Below are 16,834 nucleotides of genomic sequence, written 5' to 3'. Positions count from 1 at the left end.
AAAGATACCATTTGAAAATCTCCCACACTGTACATGTAAATAAATCTCTGAGTTCATTTGGCCTTTGACTCTGCTGTAAAAGCCTTGAGTGAGGCTGAGTGTCTATTGAGCGTCTGGGGAAAGGACACTGCGGAAGTACACGCCCCACCCTCCCCATAGGGCTAGCGATCTCAGGGCGGGGCAGAGGGTTCAGTGGGTACAGCATTTGCCAAGTAAAGACAAAAAGCTGCTTTCAGATCCCTATTAGCAGTGTAAGCACCTGGGCATGGCAGTATATCTGTGTCTGTGATCCCAGTAACGGGGAGGCTGTGACCACAAGTGCTAACAAGTGCTCTACCAGGTTCTCAGTAGAGCTAACCAGCCTACCCTGAATGATGGGAGGGTCAGTAACAGTCTGAGTTATTCTCCTACAATAAGATAAGAAAGTTACTACAGAAGACATCATATGTTTATCTCTAGCCCCCACAATCATACATACATACATACATACATACATACATACATACATACATACATACCTATAATGCTGAATTCACATATGCTCATGTACAAAATTATGTTCATATATGTACACACACACACACACACACACACACATCTCTCTCAGACACAAACACTAAAAACTGTGTGATTTTCCTACAACAGACATGAGCAAGTTTTCTGTGTGTAGAAACTCAGAATCTCCTCTTTTCATGGGCAGAAATTGAAGATAAGACCTTGTGTTGGAGACTCTGGCTGCAGCTTGAAACTGTTTCATGAATGTGCAGTCCCCCTAAGTCCCCAAAGCACTGCCACTTTGCAGTGCTTCCAAAGATAAAAGTCCCAGCAGGTTCTGTGTTCTCAGGGATGCGCAGACTCTCACTGGCCACAAATGAAGGAGATGGGAAGTGAGCTGTGAGATATTCAGACTAATATTTAGATAACTGCAGTCTATCTCATCTCAAAGATCAAGCAGCTTGAACCTGAGCCGAGTTCTCACTGACTTGTTTACTTGGTCTCTTTCCTCCAAGCAGGGCATCTGCAGCAAAGAGCAAAAGGAGAGCTGAGACTTCCGGCTGACCTTGGAACCGTGAATGACCAATCCCAATAACAGATAATGGCAAGAATAAACAATCACGAACATTAGGAAGGTGTCAGTTCCAGTGCCGAGAAGAATTAATTTCCGATTTGAGTTCCATTCGCATAAATACTCATAATGACTTATTTAAATCCAGACCCTGTTAAGTCCTCAGTCCTTAGTACCTAAGCCAACAGTGTGGGTCTTGTATTTAATCGGTTACTGTAATAAACATATAAAATGTTTTTTTTTTCTTGAGAGGACAGAGCAGTGGCTACATAAAAGGACATCAAATGACACATCCTCCATCTCTCAGCAAATAAAAAAGCCATCAGCGCATAACAAGGCGGTGATAAAAGGTGCTGAGGCCAGTAAGATTAAGACTTTGTAATAAGGTTCGGGCGCCAAAACTGACAGCCATTTTCTTTTATATTTATCATGTCCTCACATTGGGGTGAGAAGCCACGGCTCCGTCCCATTGCTGGCTAGAATTTATAGCAACTCCATTATTAGGAGATTGCACTGAAATGGGGTAGAGGTATGGTTTTCTGAGAACGTTACGATAGCCTCTTACATTATACACTTGACAGGTTTGTCAGCTCCTAGTAACAAGCCTTGTAAAGTACTTTAATATCATTAGCACTATTTTCTTAATGTGTCTGCTCTCCTCGCAGCCTGGAAATACCATATATCATAGGCTGGAGGGCTACACGGACTGCTATCTTTTCTTTTCTTTTTTTTTCCTGGCTTCTTAAATGTGATTTTATAGTAATACGTAGGCCTGATATTTTAATCAAAATAATGCAGCCATTTTCCTTTATTGATTAGTAAGTAAATATGTATAAATATGCAGTTAGGGGTGGGCAACCCTTTTAGAGGATATTGAAAACACATAATGAATGGCCTTCGGGGTAATTTTGCCGCCTGCCTGCTTAAGTTATCGGCTATGTGCTAGAGGGTTTCTATGTGACTTGCCTTGCCCATAGACCTCAGGCAGACACCTGCAGGAGGGAAAGGACTAGGTCACAATCAACACTCTACAGTAGCATTGCAAGACAGGCAAGACCTAAATCAGAAGCCTTTGAAATGACTGCATCTCCCTCTCGCACTTTGTGTAAACTGGCACCAATTATAATCTAGGCGATGGTTCATGGTGCATTTAAACAGTCCTTATTTTGGGTAAGCCCTGCTAGGCTTTCTTCCTCTTTCAGTGATGAGCATGTTGACGAGAGAACGTCTGTCTGTATCACTGAAGTAAACTCAGAGGCAAAGCCCAGTTTCCTCAGCAGTGCAACTGTTTCTTAAGTCTGAAATTTCAAAAACAAACATAAGCTGCTTTGTGAGTGTTATAATAATAATACAGTATAAGTTCAGTTACCAACTCATTTAAAAACAGGATATAGACCCTACCAACATTATGAATAGTTTTATATCTAACTTTGATCACAGAAATTTAATTTTTGCCAGAAAAACAGCATTATATCTACACCAGTGGGGATGGATACATGTGAACACACACACACACAGACACACACACACAGACACACACAGACACACACACAGACACAGACATACATACACAGACACACACACAGACACACACACAGACACACAGACACACACAGACACACACATGCAGGCATACACACACACAGACACACACACTGACACACACATGCAGGCAAACACACACAGACACACACATGCAAGCACACACACACAGACACACATAGACACACAGACACACACACACAGACACACATAGACACACAGACACACACACAGACACACACACAGACACAGACACACACAGACACACACACAGACACACACACAGACACACACACAGACACACACATGCAGGTACACACACAGACACACATAGACACACAGACACACACACAGACACACACACATAGACACATACACACACACACTCATTCACATACACACAAAGGAAACTGTATTATCTTCTGCAAAATTTTCATGAAATTGTTTTGTCAATTTAAAAATGGGAATTTTCCTTGTGTATGTGAGCTCAGATTAAACAGCCCCCTTCAGGTGGGCAGCATTATTAGAGTGAACTATTTGCACCCATTGCTCCAAGTGGGCCATATTTTAGTTAAATAGAAACATTCCTTACTCCCTCCTTTCAAATGGGAGATGACCACGAACTTAGAGTCTGTGACACAGTACGCAATCAAATAATATGAATGATAAGACTGGACAGATGGGTGAACCATTCCACTGTCATCCCATGGGCTGCTTGGTAAGATACACACCTGTGCCTTGTAGAAGAACAAAGACATGTCACTTTTCTTTGTCATCGATACATCTGCAGATCTGGGTTCACAGAACAATTCTGTGTGACTATCTCAAGGTATCATCACTGAGCTCTCTGTTGGTATCTGGAAAGTATTCAGCAATCTGAAATATCTGATAAGGACTTATTTTAATGAGTATCCAATGTTCATCATTAGTCATTTACAAATATTGCTCAGGGTGGACAGAAAGGGGTGGGTACTGCTCAGTGAGTTGAATATTTGTTGAGCAAGCATGAGGAACTGAAATTGAGTTCCTACCATGTGCACTAAAACAAAATAAAACAACAACAACAACAAAAACAACAACAACAATAACAATAACAACAACCCAAAGATGCCTATGCACTTAACTCTAACCTCAGCACTGTGGTTGGAGACCGTAGCTTCTGGTTCAGGGAGAGACCTAGACACCTGAAGCCTTCCTTTTGTACCCAGCACTACCTGCACACTGCACAATCATGACAAAACACACACACACACACACACACCCCTCATAAACAGAAAAATGCTTGATCTTTCTCTCATGGACTCAATATTATTTAGGGAATAAGAAATGAATAATAGTGAAGGAAGAATTTAGACATTTTTCTTCTTCATCTCTGAGTATGATCTTCTAGTTCCTCGGTGAGACAGATGTTCCAAGATATATTTCACAAAGTAGAACAGTCACCTTATATTTTTCGACTTAATAGTTCTGTTTTGATATTTTTTTAGAAATGGCCTAACAAGTCCTTTATTTTTATTGTATTTTCAGAATTTTGCCAAAAAAGAAAATTTGTGTTTAAGATCATCTCTCTATTCACATGAACAAGAGGATTGGTAGAGATCAAACTCATACTTTTGTCTATTCTTATAGTCAAGACAACTTGCTATGATATTTTTCCTTTATAGTACAAATGATTAAATTGTATATTTTTCAGAGGGGTCTAGAAAGACCTAACTCAACATACCTTGCCCATTTTACATTGCTTCCTCTGAAGGGAAACCATTATTTGTGTACTCACTGAGTATCTACCGTGTGAACTTGTTCCTCTCATACAGCCTAGTTAGCATGAGAAGGTTGTTCATATCTTTTGATTCCAGACTATTCTCCACCAGTCACATGGCTACTCAGAAAAATATTTCATGTGTTTATTGCTAGAGGTCATTATGTATTAGATTCAGTGTACTAATACTATCACAATCGATTGTATGTGAGAAAATATCTACCAAGTTGTATGTGTGTGTATTATGATATACACAATCTTCTTTATATAAAGATGCTTTAATATCTTAAAAACTTTTAGAAAATATACTAATGGGCAAAATGTATAATTAAAACACCCAGCCATTACTAATTATCTAGCAGGTACAAATCAGAGCAGCCAGGAACTAAGACCTCGTCTCAGAACAATATTAAAAACAAGAAAAAGAAATGACTTGTTATACCCATGGGTCAACGCATCTCCATCCTCATCTGAAAAGCCTCTATTTGCAGTAGATGGTTATTAGTTCAGAGATCCGTGAATGGCCTAGGTGCAGAGACTAAGAATAAAACACGCTTATCCCTAAATGGGACATGTGTGTCACACCTCGTCTTCCAAAGGCCTAGGGACCATTGCAGAAAGAGGAGGGTGGGAGGAGAGGGGGAAGAGGTAGAGGAAGGAAGAGTTAAGAGCCAGAAATGGTAGGTGGCTACCAGGAAGCACTACTCTGTGGATAGAGCAGGGCAGCTGCAGTAGGGTCTCAGAGAGGTTGCAATAACATCCACAAGACTTGTGCAAACTCAAGTTGGACCAAGTCCCGGCATAGTGATGGAAATTGAGCATGAAGCCCCACCCTTAGCCATGGAGCTAGTGACAACTGTTATCTGGTGGGAGAGGAAGAAACACAATAAAAAAGTAGCCCATGGTAAGTTAACCATGCTGCAGGCAGTACATCGGTCTTCACGCTCTTAATGAAGAGAGAGGAGACCCCCACAAAGTTTAGGTAGGTAGGGAAGAAGGTTGATTAATAACAATAAATAATAATTCAAAAACCCTTTTGTGAGGATGCCAAGCAATGGAACACATACGTTGTGGTGATATTATAAACCAGTGGACGTATGTGAAGGGGAGCACGGAGGCTCTTCGCAAGGGTAGGTATAGGGTCATCATCTTTCCTGCCATTGGTTATATATGCCAAGAGAGCGAAAACAGTGTAGGAGAGACAACTGCCATAAAACGTTTACTACAGTCCAGTTCAGCAGCCTCATGGTAACCACGGACAATGGATAGAAAAAGAGATTGTTCACATGTCTGCCATAGAGGAGCATCTGGAATGTCCTGACAAAAACATGCCATTAGCAACATCAGGGATTCATGGAAGGATGTTATGCTAAATGAAATACCTGAGCCCTGAGTGGCAAATGCTGCATCTTCCTTTGTGACAACTAAAAAAGTGGACCTCAAAGGCAGAGAAAGTAGAATAGCGCCCTCCAGAGGATGTAGGAGGCATAGTGGGAGGATCCAAGATTTTAGATAAAAGCAATGAATGAAAAAATTCTATACTACAGCCCAGCATATGACTATAGTTTACACAGATGACCAACAAACATATGGAGGACATTCAGTAATAAAATTTACTACATACTCTGAGAGAATCTGAAGAGAGGGCACTGAAAAGTTGCCAACACACGATAAGAGATACAAGTTTTAAAAAAGAGAATGTTAACCACCCTATCAGGATGACACCAATATATACCAGATCTTCATACCGCGCTATTTACCAATCAAAAATATATTAAAAAAATAAAATTAGATCGGGCCAAGGGTTAGAAAACCTACATTAAGGAATCACAAGTCCTCATTGTTGCTTTTGTTCAATATCTTAAGAAAACAGGAGGGAAGCATTGTTTTGTCTCCAGAAAACCTGCCCCGGCAGGAGTTTTGACATATAACTAACTCACCGACTACTGACTCCAGTGCGCTATGTCTTTCTGCCTTACTTATCTAAAGGGCAGGAAGCCAGTAGCTCAGAACCACCCCTTTCTGCCTCTCAGAGGCTGGCAGACTCTTTTAGGTCGCTGGATCTGAACTATTCGCTGGCCTTGACTTGCTTCTCCACGGAGACCTATGTAAAGGCTTAGGCCCAAGCTTTCTCCCCACTGCCGTTTTCTATGCTCCCTGAGTGCCCCTTCTTCCGTCCAGGAAAAACCCTGTGGTTTTCCTTTCCCTCAAAGCCCAAGTGAGCCCTGAGACAAGAAAGGACTCACCAGCTTTGGGTTTGCCCCAAGGTTCCTTCCCTTTACCTCGACACTGTGAGATTTGAGAGACTGTGGATATTTTCAAAGACAGACGCTTCTTTGCCAAAACCCAGGCAGAGCATTTGGATGTTGTTCTTCATGCTTCACCAAAAACTGTGAGTGTGGAGTTAATTAACCGAGGAGTGCCAGAGGGAGATGTCTGGGTGCCATGCTGGGTCACTCTCTGCCTATTACATTCAGAATGGCAGCTCACCGAAAGGAACAGCGGCAAGCCCCAACAGTTGCCTGTCTCCGCACCTTGGTCCCCACAGCACTAGAGTTTCAGGCGTGTGAATGACCACACCCTGCCTTTTATGTGCGTGTTGAGAATCTGAATTCAGGTCCTAATGCTCACAGAAGTGCTCTTACCCACTGAACCATCTCCTTCCAATCAAAATTTCCTCTTGATGACTAATTGCCCATAGATTGAATTGTTCCCTTTTTTATTTCAATGAATAAGTTCATTATTTTGACTTAGCGAAGATGGAGGACGAGGGGACTTCAATCTAAGGCTGAATAGAGGATAAATTGATGTAATCTTCTTGGACAACAGTTTAATATTATCTAATCACTTGTAAATTTGTTTCCCTTCTAATACATCAATTTGACTTCTATAGATGCAAACCTGTGAGAAGTCTTGTGTCTCTGCCCAGCACTATTCAGAATGGTCTACAGCTGGAAAAGACACACAGGCTCACCTATAGCAGAATGGAATAGAGCGAAGTGACACGGAATGGACGAGATCTGCACACTTGAGGAAAGAAGAGGTCAGCCAAGTATGTGAACATCTGCAAGCACTGCTGAAAGAGGAGCCTATGGAAACACATGGATGGGTCCATTTGATCCCACTGAAAACCGGCAGATCCATAGCCCATACTGGCGGGGCAGATTTATATGGAGGAGAAGAGAAATGAAGGAAAGAGAGTTACAAACTATACTGTTTAGGTCTGTGTTTCCAGGAATGTGCAGAGACAGAATGGAAAAGTGTCAGCGAGAGAGAGAGAGAAGGGTTCCAGAATGGATTGGTAGCAGGCTTTCTATTAATCATGCAATAAAAGAATAATGGCATTCTTAAAACCTAGGTAATTTAAATTGCACACCTATAACTCATGCATCTTCTAATATAAATTTTAAAATTTTAAAAGTAGCAATTACATAAATAGGTGTCCATGATGTGAAAAAGAAAAGAAAAGAAAACAAAACAAAAACAAAAACAAAATAAAAAACAGCTCTATTCTTTTCTTATTAAGAAATAACAGAATTCTGACAACGACCAACTAATATTTTAGTATATGCAGAAATGGGCAGTTCTCTAAATTGTACATCTCGCTCTGCAAATAAAATATAGCCTTATAGCATGAGATGTAAACCCAAGCTATGCAGAGATTATGTAATAAATCTGGAAATTATAATCAATTCTCAAGTGTTTTATATGGAATACTTCCATAAGAACTTAAGAGTTACCAGTATGTATAAAGATTATGATTTCAAATCAATTATTCAGACCTTTAAGTTAGCCAAATGCAGTCCATTAAAATATTCATTGTTTTATGTGCCTGTCTCTTTGGAGGACAATTTTCAGGCTGTCTGAGACACCGAAGATATCACCGTCCTGTCTCTCCCAGGTGTGTTTAGCATGTAACTGGAGGTCATTGTCACTGAGTAATTTGAGGGGATTTAGAGAAATCTTTTTCGTCCTGCATCTTGGAGTAGTTTGTAGCATTTGTATGGAAAAAGGTGACAGCACTCCATGTCCCCTGCTGAGCCAAACGTGCCTCCAGAAACAAGAGAAGGCACTAAGACCATAATGTCCCATGATATCCCATAATTTCCTCTCTCAACAAAACTAAAGGCTCATACCATCATTATACAAAGGAGGAGACTGATTGGGACTAAGAGAACTCACTCCAAGTTCTGGCTATGGAGAGAACTGTGGCCTTTCTTCATGAATCCTCTCTCGTATGAATCTGTCCTTATCCCCCCAAACACTAAGAACGGACAAAGGGTGGCCATTATAATGATGCATACATCAAATGTGGACGTGGGCACAAGTCTTTATTCACAGTGGTCAGTGTGGTTCACGTACGTTATTAAATTATATCGTAAATTTTCATTTTGGGTCCCATTAGCTGATGGTGACTGATGCCCGTACATCAATCAAGTCACGTTGTCTCGTCTTTAAGGGATTAAGGATGCTCAATAGAAACTATAAAATATTGCCTTTGAACGTTTTAAAGTCGCCGATTGCAGAACGTGTGTTGACACTTCTGTAGGGATGATTGTCATGTGCTTATTTCCATTTTCCAGGGTCCTTCATGCTCACACTGGGCGGGTAATTAGCGGAGCTAAAAACGGCTATCTGGGACTGCAACATCTCAGCTGTCATCCTGCTGGAGTGTGGAAAAAAAAAGTTATTTTGTAAAATGAGAGCCCAGCGGTACAGTCGTATTGACTTTTGTGTCATGTTTGTATCAGTTTCCTCGTCAAAACAAGTTTCCCAGTTCCTCCTGGCCCAGAAGGTTCCGTTTGCTTTATGAAAATGAAGCTGTCTTGTTTGCTGGTTCATAAATCATTGTCAAGTGGAGCCGGATACCAGAAACAAGTTCAGATTCCAGGATGATTATCCTTACAGATGATGTATTAAATATACAGAATACAACTTGATTTTCATAAGCCACGTTGACTTTGCAGAACAAAGGCTGCAGAGGGAAATTATCTCATAAGGGGAGGGGTGAGAGCCCGCCGAAGCTGGTCAGGTGGGAACAACGGGGAGGAAAGGAAAGAAGGCAGGGTATCCGAGCGAGCGCAGAAAGATGTGTGAGCTTTCTCCACTTCCCTCTTCGGTATTTCCCTGCCGTCAGACCTCTGAGCACCCCATGCCTCATAGGCATTTGTGGTTTTGAGTCATTTAGGAAACATGTTCAGAAAGGATATCCTTCCTTCTTCCTCTGTGCTCTCCAACTTCTCTCTCATCCCCTGCTCTGACTATTATGCTCTTAGGTCAGAGCTCTCTTCCATTTATTCACGTGTTTTCCTGGAATTAACCTGGTGTGAGGTGTCCCTTTGTGCTACAGTAGCTCATGATCTCAAGTTTCTCAATGACTTTACAAAGCTTTCTTGCCAGGCTCTGGAACCAATTCTGGTGGAAAATCACAGTGGAAGACTGGGTAGATGGCTCAGGGATCAAAGCACTTGCTCCTGCAGAGGACCTGGGCCAGTTCTCATCACCCACGTGGGAGCTCACAGACATCGGTAGCTCCAGTTCTGACTTTCAAGGGCACCAGGCACAAGTACTGGTGTGCACACATCCATGCGACAAAACAATTTTACACGTGAAATAAAATAAGTAAGTCTTAACAAATTGCAAAAAAAAAAAATCGGAGTGGAGCCAAGAAGAGTCAAGGGAGGAACAACTCAAGACATGTATCAACACAGGGAACTAATCCCTATTTTTAATTTTAATTAATTTTTTCTCATTATTTTGGGAGAGGCTCCCTCACATAGTTCTACTGACTGGCCTGGAATTCACTTAAACTAGTAGTGAGTTTTAGACGTGGCTGGCCGTGAACTCACAGAGATCCACCTGCCTCTGATTCATCAGTCCTGGGATTAAAAATGTGTGCCCCCACTGTTTAAAAATGTTATTTTATTTTGCTTTGTGGCAGTCACTGTGTGGTCCTCAGTGTCCTGGACCTTGCTGCGTACACCAGGTTGGCCTCAGTTCTCAGAGATCTGCATATCTTTACTGGGAGGAAAGACACACAGAACCAAGTTTCGTTTAGATTCCTTGTTCTTACTGTCTTACTGTTCACTGAATGAAAACCTTATATATCTGAGAACATTCAAAGGCATCCCACTAACAAATAGAGGGCTTTCTGCTGTCTGAGATGCCTTTTGTTTAAATGGATTACTCACTTCCTACCGAATTCCCAAAGCTTTTTCAGAAATGTTTCCCCAGGAACCCTTTCTCCCCGACAGCCCTTGTCAAGGCCCCTGTCTTCTGGGCCTTGTCTTTGAGCTCCTTCTCATTGTTCCATTTTCATATGTTTTGGAGGAATGGGCAAGAATTCACTGCATTTTGTGTAAATATTGGCCTCATCTAAGAACATGAAAATCTTGCAAGTGTAGTGGTTTTGTTCTTGCAGAGTTGTGCCTAGACGCACAGCACATAGTAGGTTTGCATTAAATGGTTGGATGGCAAACATAATGGGAAATCGAAAAATACGGTCCCAGCCACCAGAGCTTCTGGATCGAACTCTTTCAGAAGAGCAACTAGAGGGAGGTGCATAATATCACCAGGGCTGATTCCAGTGTCAGTTCGGATTCCTTCCAATGGGAGTGAGAAACTTCCAAAGCCCAGTGGCAGAAAGCATAGACACGGTGCCATGAAGTTCCTGAATTATAAAAAGGAATGTTCTCTGCCTACCAGGAAAACGCTTTCATATGAAGACACAACTAAAGACGCTGCACATACCCATGCTCATGTTTGCTACGTGCCTTCATTTTGCAGTTCAGAGAACGGATGCCCTAGGACATTGCTATCTTATATTAGCTGGTACATTTGACTGACTTGTCACTGATGGACATAGCTGGTAAGCCTATTCATTTGTTCAGAGGGAAAAAAAAGAAGAAATGGAAAATTGCCATTTCTTTTTAACCGATACACATAGATGACCTCTCAGGGTCTTTATCTCCATATGCAGATCCATCATTTCGGTCATATGACTCTTTGTCCCAACTCATAAACCCAAGTTTTCATATTTGCCATCAACGAGCCAAAATGTCTTCTTGAGCTTTGTACATTCTAAAACAGATGGGGCTTCAGAGCAATAAACCATGAGCTTGTTGCACACTTCATAAATATTGAGTTTGAAAACGTTAACCTTGCTTTTCTACCCCAGTGATGTGGAAAGCCTGAGACACATACTTGAGGATGAGCGAGTTTCCGTGGAGCGATCGATAGAGAAGGCCCGCACGGTTTATTTTCCATTATGGATACCTGACAGGTCTTTGAGTCAAGGACTGGGGCGGGAATTCTATAAGGCTGCTGCTTTTTAGGAAAGATCATCAATAACATATGTAGCCAAGCAAGCTAAAATAATTACAATCAAATTTCATGCTCCAAGGCATAAACTGATTCCCAGCACAGGTCACGGTGGAATTGTGCTGCCTTCACCCATGTGTGCCGTTTCTTGTTTTGTTGGTTTTCAACCCTTTCCCTGTCTTACAATACAGATCGCCGTTCTCCAGAATTCAGGTCCGCTGAGCCCACACCTCTCCTTGCTTGCCTCATAGGCAGGTTGACTTTTTCATCATGCCTAAGAATTTTTTTCTGTGGAGTAAACCATAGGTTTAGAAATGTCACCTATCCTGATTATGGACTTTCCCAGACTTATATGTGCAAGTTGTGAGTGTGAAGGAAAGAGGAAAACAAACTAATCAGAAGCCAGCACTCCAGTGTCTGATTTAAATGATGGCCATGGACCATTCTCTCTCTCTCTCTCTCTCTCTCTCTCTCTCTCTCTCAGGCCCTCTAAGCCCATCTATTTTTGGTTCTAGCTTTTTATTCTTTTTTAAAATCTCCCCCTTTCCTTAGCTCAATATTGACTGGCTCCCTCTCTCATTCAAAGCTCGATGACAACTTAGGTCTGTTCTATTATGAATAGCTTTGGAACCCATAAACAGTAACTTTTACCCTTGGTCCCAGGTTCTTTGAAGACTGTGGATGCACAGGAGAGAGCCAATGGTTACACTCAGTCATATGCTTCTGCACACTTAGCATGAAGGCCTTTCAGATAATTCCATTCTGTATATCAGAGCCAACTAGCAGAGCTTTGGGCTGACAGGAGGATACATCTGGGCCCGATAACAATTGCGAATACTCAGGGCACACTCTTAAAAAGAGCTTGTGTTACCATGTGAAACAGCGTGTTTTACAACACTCACAACAGTCAGATAAATAAAACAGCTCTCGACGGTGCAAAGCTTGCTGGGGGAAAAATGTATTTCGTAACATTTCATTTAGAGCAGAAAAATTTCCCCACTGAGAAGGGAACATTTGACCCTGAGAAAATGTTAAGTTCTTTCCACAGCTGCTTGAGGTAATGACAACGCAATACTCTGGCCGGCTGTTAATGATGCTGTGTGGAAAATGACATCACCTCTCCTTCAGAGGGACAGTTTTGGAGACGTGGGTCCAATCTGAAAGAGTAGAGGAGAGCTGGTTTAAAAAGTCAGCCTCCTTACACAGTTTCAAATAGAAAGAGCTGGAACAGAACAAAGAGTCTGTACCTTTATGTTAGCACGCATGCTAAGTGGATGATTTCTGTTGGTTTTGAAACTGTCTTTTGGGGCAGGCTTAATGTGTGGAGCACAGCTCAAGTCAATTGAAAGATGATCATTCATGCTTTGGAAGGAAGTCAGGTAGGAAGAGGAGAAACAAGAAAACAAGCCCACCCTCATAGAGATGCTAACTGAGCATTGCAAGTGAGTTCCCAAGGAAGCCTGCTTGCTCATGAGGCCACCAGTTCCCTTCCCTCCTCCTATAGAGAGCTACAGGATCCGAAGCAGAGAAGCACATTGACTGATACCTGCCATTGTCTCCCTGCTGCCCCCCTTTATTGTGCCTTTGTGGATACAGTTTGGCATGTGAGTGGTTAATATTCTATCCTGGCATACAGTCTTGTGACACTTTGTAAATCTCACACATCTACCCCTTCCAAACAATTTTTTCCCTAGACTTGTCTGTCAGGATCAGAACTTTATCACGAAGGAGAAAAGGCATAACACGTGACTCCCATCTCTCAGGCACTCTGAAGCCTTTCGCTTTTTAGCGAATGCTTCACTTCTGATTTTTAACACATTAGGGAGGGCTTTGGTCTCTGTTTAACAGATGTGGCTGACTGAGGCTGAGCTTTATGATGATGTCCCTCACTCCAAATCCCACATCAGAAAGTTGCAGAACCCAAGCTCAATCCTATTAACTTTAACTAGATAAAGATTCATTATTGATGAGACTACCTTAAAATAAACAGTAATTTCAGCTTCAAAAGTGCACATCTTTTTTTTTCTATATCTCTGACATAGAGTAAAGTCAATAGGTCCACCCACAACATGTTTAAAAATAACCCTGAATTCAGATGCCCAGGAAAATGATTAAATGAACTGATAAGGCTTAGGGAATAACATACAATATCCTGTGTAGATGTTAAGCCTCCTACATAGATGGATCCTGAATATACCTCTAACCACGTGCTATTTTAACAACCGCACGCCGTAGCTCCCAATTTATCCTCATGAGGAGGGAAATAAACACAGATTTTCTTGACCGTAATTAATGTGTTTAGGGACCACACTCCACGTTTTACTGAGTCCCCATGCACTGGGCTCCTCCGGTCATCTCTCTTGAAGACAAAATGCACCTTTTTCTTAAGTAGTCCCGAGGTTTATTTTGTTTGTTGATTTGGGGGATGGTGGAAGGACATGGTTTCTCTGGAAAGCTGGCTCCTGTGTTCTCAGGGGTTATAAAAATGGGAATGGATTTTATTGGCAATCCCCGGGAATAGTGCTGAGACAAATGGAAAGCTGAAGATAAGGATCCTCTGAGGTGCGAACATACAGCTGTTGGGAATTGCCAGAGAATCGGACCAATAAAGGAAGTCACTATTTTTCCAGGCCTGAAGTGAGTTATAGGGCGAGACGGGTGTTGTATATTTATGTAAGGCAACAGCAGGGAGTTTAAGCGGCTGGATATTGCTGAAAGAGCATCATTCACATTCAGGCGGAGACAAAAGGTGGAAATGAAGCAACATCCTGGCCAAAGAAGGCCTCAAGACAGAATAATAACAGTTCAGAGAGGGGGGCTGTGTGCACGGCTGAGGGTCGGCCTCCAAACCAGGAAATGATCGAGATGCCTTGTCAGATCTTCAGAAAACAGTCACACACACGCACACGTGCAGGGATAAACATACACACTCACAGTCAGGCCTGGCCAAGTGTCCTTGGGAAGGAGGTCATTTCTCTTTCATAGAACTGGGGAAAGAATTACCTGCACCCTTCATCAGGGTAGCTGGCAAGATATGTTTACTGAGAGTGCTGGGGGAAACCTACCCATTTCCCCTTACTTTTGTATATGTACACACATATGTACAAACATGTTTTATACACACAGTATAAAATATGATATCCCCATGTGTCAGTGGACTTCCTGTTTGCTCTTCATTATTACATGGACTCCAGACTCACTGGGTTCGAGCAGATTCTAATTCAGGACAATTTTCAAAGAATGAACACAGTTCTGCTACCCCAGAGTTCCAAGGAAGGGGATGGGCAGGCCAAGAGACTTACTTATCTGCTTGTTCATTTATTGTCCTTTTGTTTAGAGTAAGTTGCAAGCTGAAGGGAAGGTCCATGAAATCACACACTCCTCTCATGACAAATGCTGAGAGGAACAGAGAGAAAATCTGCTTTTTTTCTGGGGTGGGGGGAGAGGGCAAGAATGATCCAAAAATAGAAAATAAAGAAGTTTCAGAATTTCAAAAACATATTCATAGATTGTCTGTGGAAGTGTTGAAAAAATATTTTGCTTTTATCCTCCTAAGAGAAGCAGATGAAGAGAAAAAGGGGGAGATAGGGAGCAAAAGGAGGAAAAAGAGAGGAGGGTAGTGGGGAGTTGTGAGGATAATTATGATCAAACTAAATTGCCTGAAAAAACAGTTTTAGTTAAAGAAAGAAACAAAAAAGAAAGAGAGAAAGAAAGAATTAAAGAAAGAAAGAAAGAAAGAAAGAAGTGAAGAAGAAATAATGAAAGAAAAGAAGAAAGACCCTAGTACACCCAAATTCTAAATGTTACTGAATTTTCAAATGTTGGGTTGTAGGTGTTTCTGAAACTGCTCATTTGAATACAAATAAACAAACAAACAAACCAAGCACAATCAAACCGAAAATCGCTTATCCTACAGGCAACTTTCTTTAACGCTGAACCTGAACGTTATTAAAATAAGGAAGGTGCACAGGGCTGGCCTCAAAGTAGTGAGAACTATCCAAAAGTTATCTGAAGAACTGATACAAAAACTGGGCAAAAATCTCAAGAACAATCAAAGTGCTTGGTAGTAAGAGGAGTACTTTGTGCAGCATAGGGAAAGCTCATGAGCTTTTCTTCTTTGTAGGAAGAATGATACACACTCATAATGGTATCTCCTGCGAGGAGACCATATTTAAATCCTCGTGGGTATTTTGCTCAAAAGTAAAGGGAATGGTGAGATTATAAGAAAGCACAGAATGACTTCCATGTTTCTTTGTTATTTTCTTTCCTTCTTCAGTCTTATGGCTAAATAAAGGAAAAAAACAAAACAAAACCGCCAACAACGAAAACTAAGCAAGACGGATAAAGGTGGACTGGAACACAGTGGCTTCCTCCACAGACTCTCCTTGCATTCTTCTTGCCACCTTTCTGCTTCAACCCCAATATTGTCAGAACATGGGGTTCAACATCTTTCCTAATCATCAAAGACAAGGAAGACTATGGAGGCCCAGGCAGACCTCCTACCTCAGACCCAGAGAGTGAGCAACTTGTGTATGGTGACAGTTTGTGTCTATGGTGACAGTTTGTGCTGCCATTGCTGATGGGCTTACCAGACAGGGTAGAGAAGCTGAACCCTCTAGAAACCACACATACACAAAAGTGATTCGACTTGCCAACTTCCCATTTTCCACAGGGGAGCATCTCAGGGGCTGGGGTCATCCTGCAAGTTCATTCCTGGCTTCTAAAGCATCAGGTTGGGCCATAGACAGCTTTTCAAAACCATGAGCCAAGTGGTCTAATCCTGTATGGGAAACCTAGTATTTTGACCACACACCTCATCTCCTGGCACATTTAGTGCCTGGCATTTAAAAAGCATTTATGGAGAACATAGAGCAATAGGTCACTTGCTGAAGCATACATAACCTAGAAGTACTTGAAGAAAAATGCCCCTTCCACAGAATTTAAGAGCCATTGGGAAATAAAACTAAAGAAGTATTGTTCAGTCTCCATATAAGTGTTTATGATGTATGGTCAGGTGGATAGAGTCATAGGTAATTCAGACAGAAACACACACACACACACACACACACACACACACACACACACACGATTCTTTATAACAGAGGTAGAAGGGAGAAGGAACTCATCCTTCCTTTGGCTTCTCCCTT

The 16,834-nt window shown here is 41.7% G+C and overlaps 2 long non-coding RNA genes across 2 annotated transcripts in view; one reads left to right on the top strand and one right to left on the bottom strand.

Annotated features, from left to right (window-relative positions):
• Positions 1 to 11,504, top strand: part of LOC134485136 (uncharacterized) — a 64,862-nt gene extending 53,358 nt beyond the window's left edge. Inside the window, exon 2 of the long non-coding RNA XR_010063065.1 lies at positions 7,261 to 11,504. This is a non-coding gene — a long non-coding RNA (uncharacterized LOC134485136). The remainder of the gene's footprint in view (positions 1 to 7,260) is intronic.
• The window catches only part of LOC120099851 (uncharacterized), a 69,165-nt gene that overhangs the window by 15,899 nt on the left and 36,432 nt on the right, over positions 1 to 16,834 (bottom strand). The gene's annotated exons all lie outside the window — the stretch shown is intronic.

Source organism: Rattus norvegicus, chromosome 1 (genome assembly GCF_036323735.1).
Source record: "Rattus norvegicus strain BN/NHsdMcwi chromosome 1, GRCr8, whole genome shotgun sequence".
Classification (NCBI taxonomy): Eukaryota; Metazoa; Chordata; class Mammalia; order Rodentia; family Muridae; genus Rattus; species Rattus norvegicus.
The sequence above is the reverse complement of the archived record's forward strand: the minus strand, read 5'-3'. Positions and strand labels throughout refer to the sequence as shown.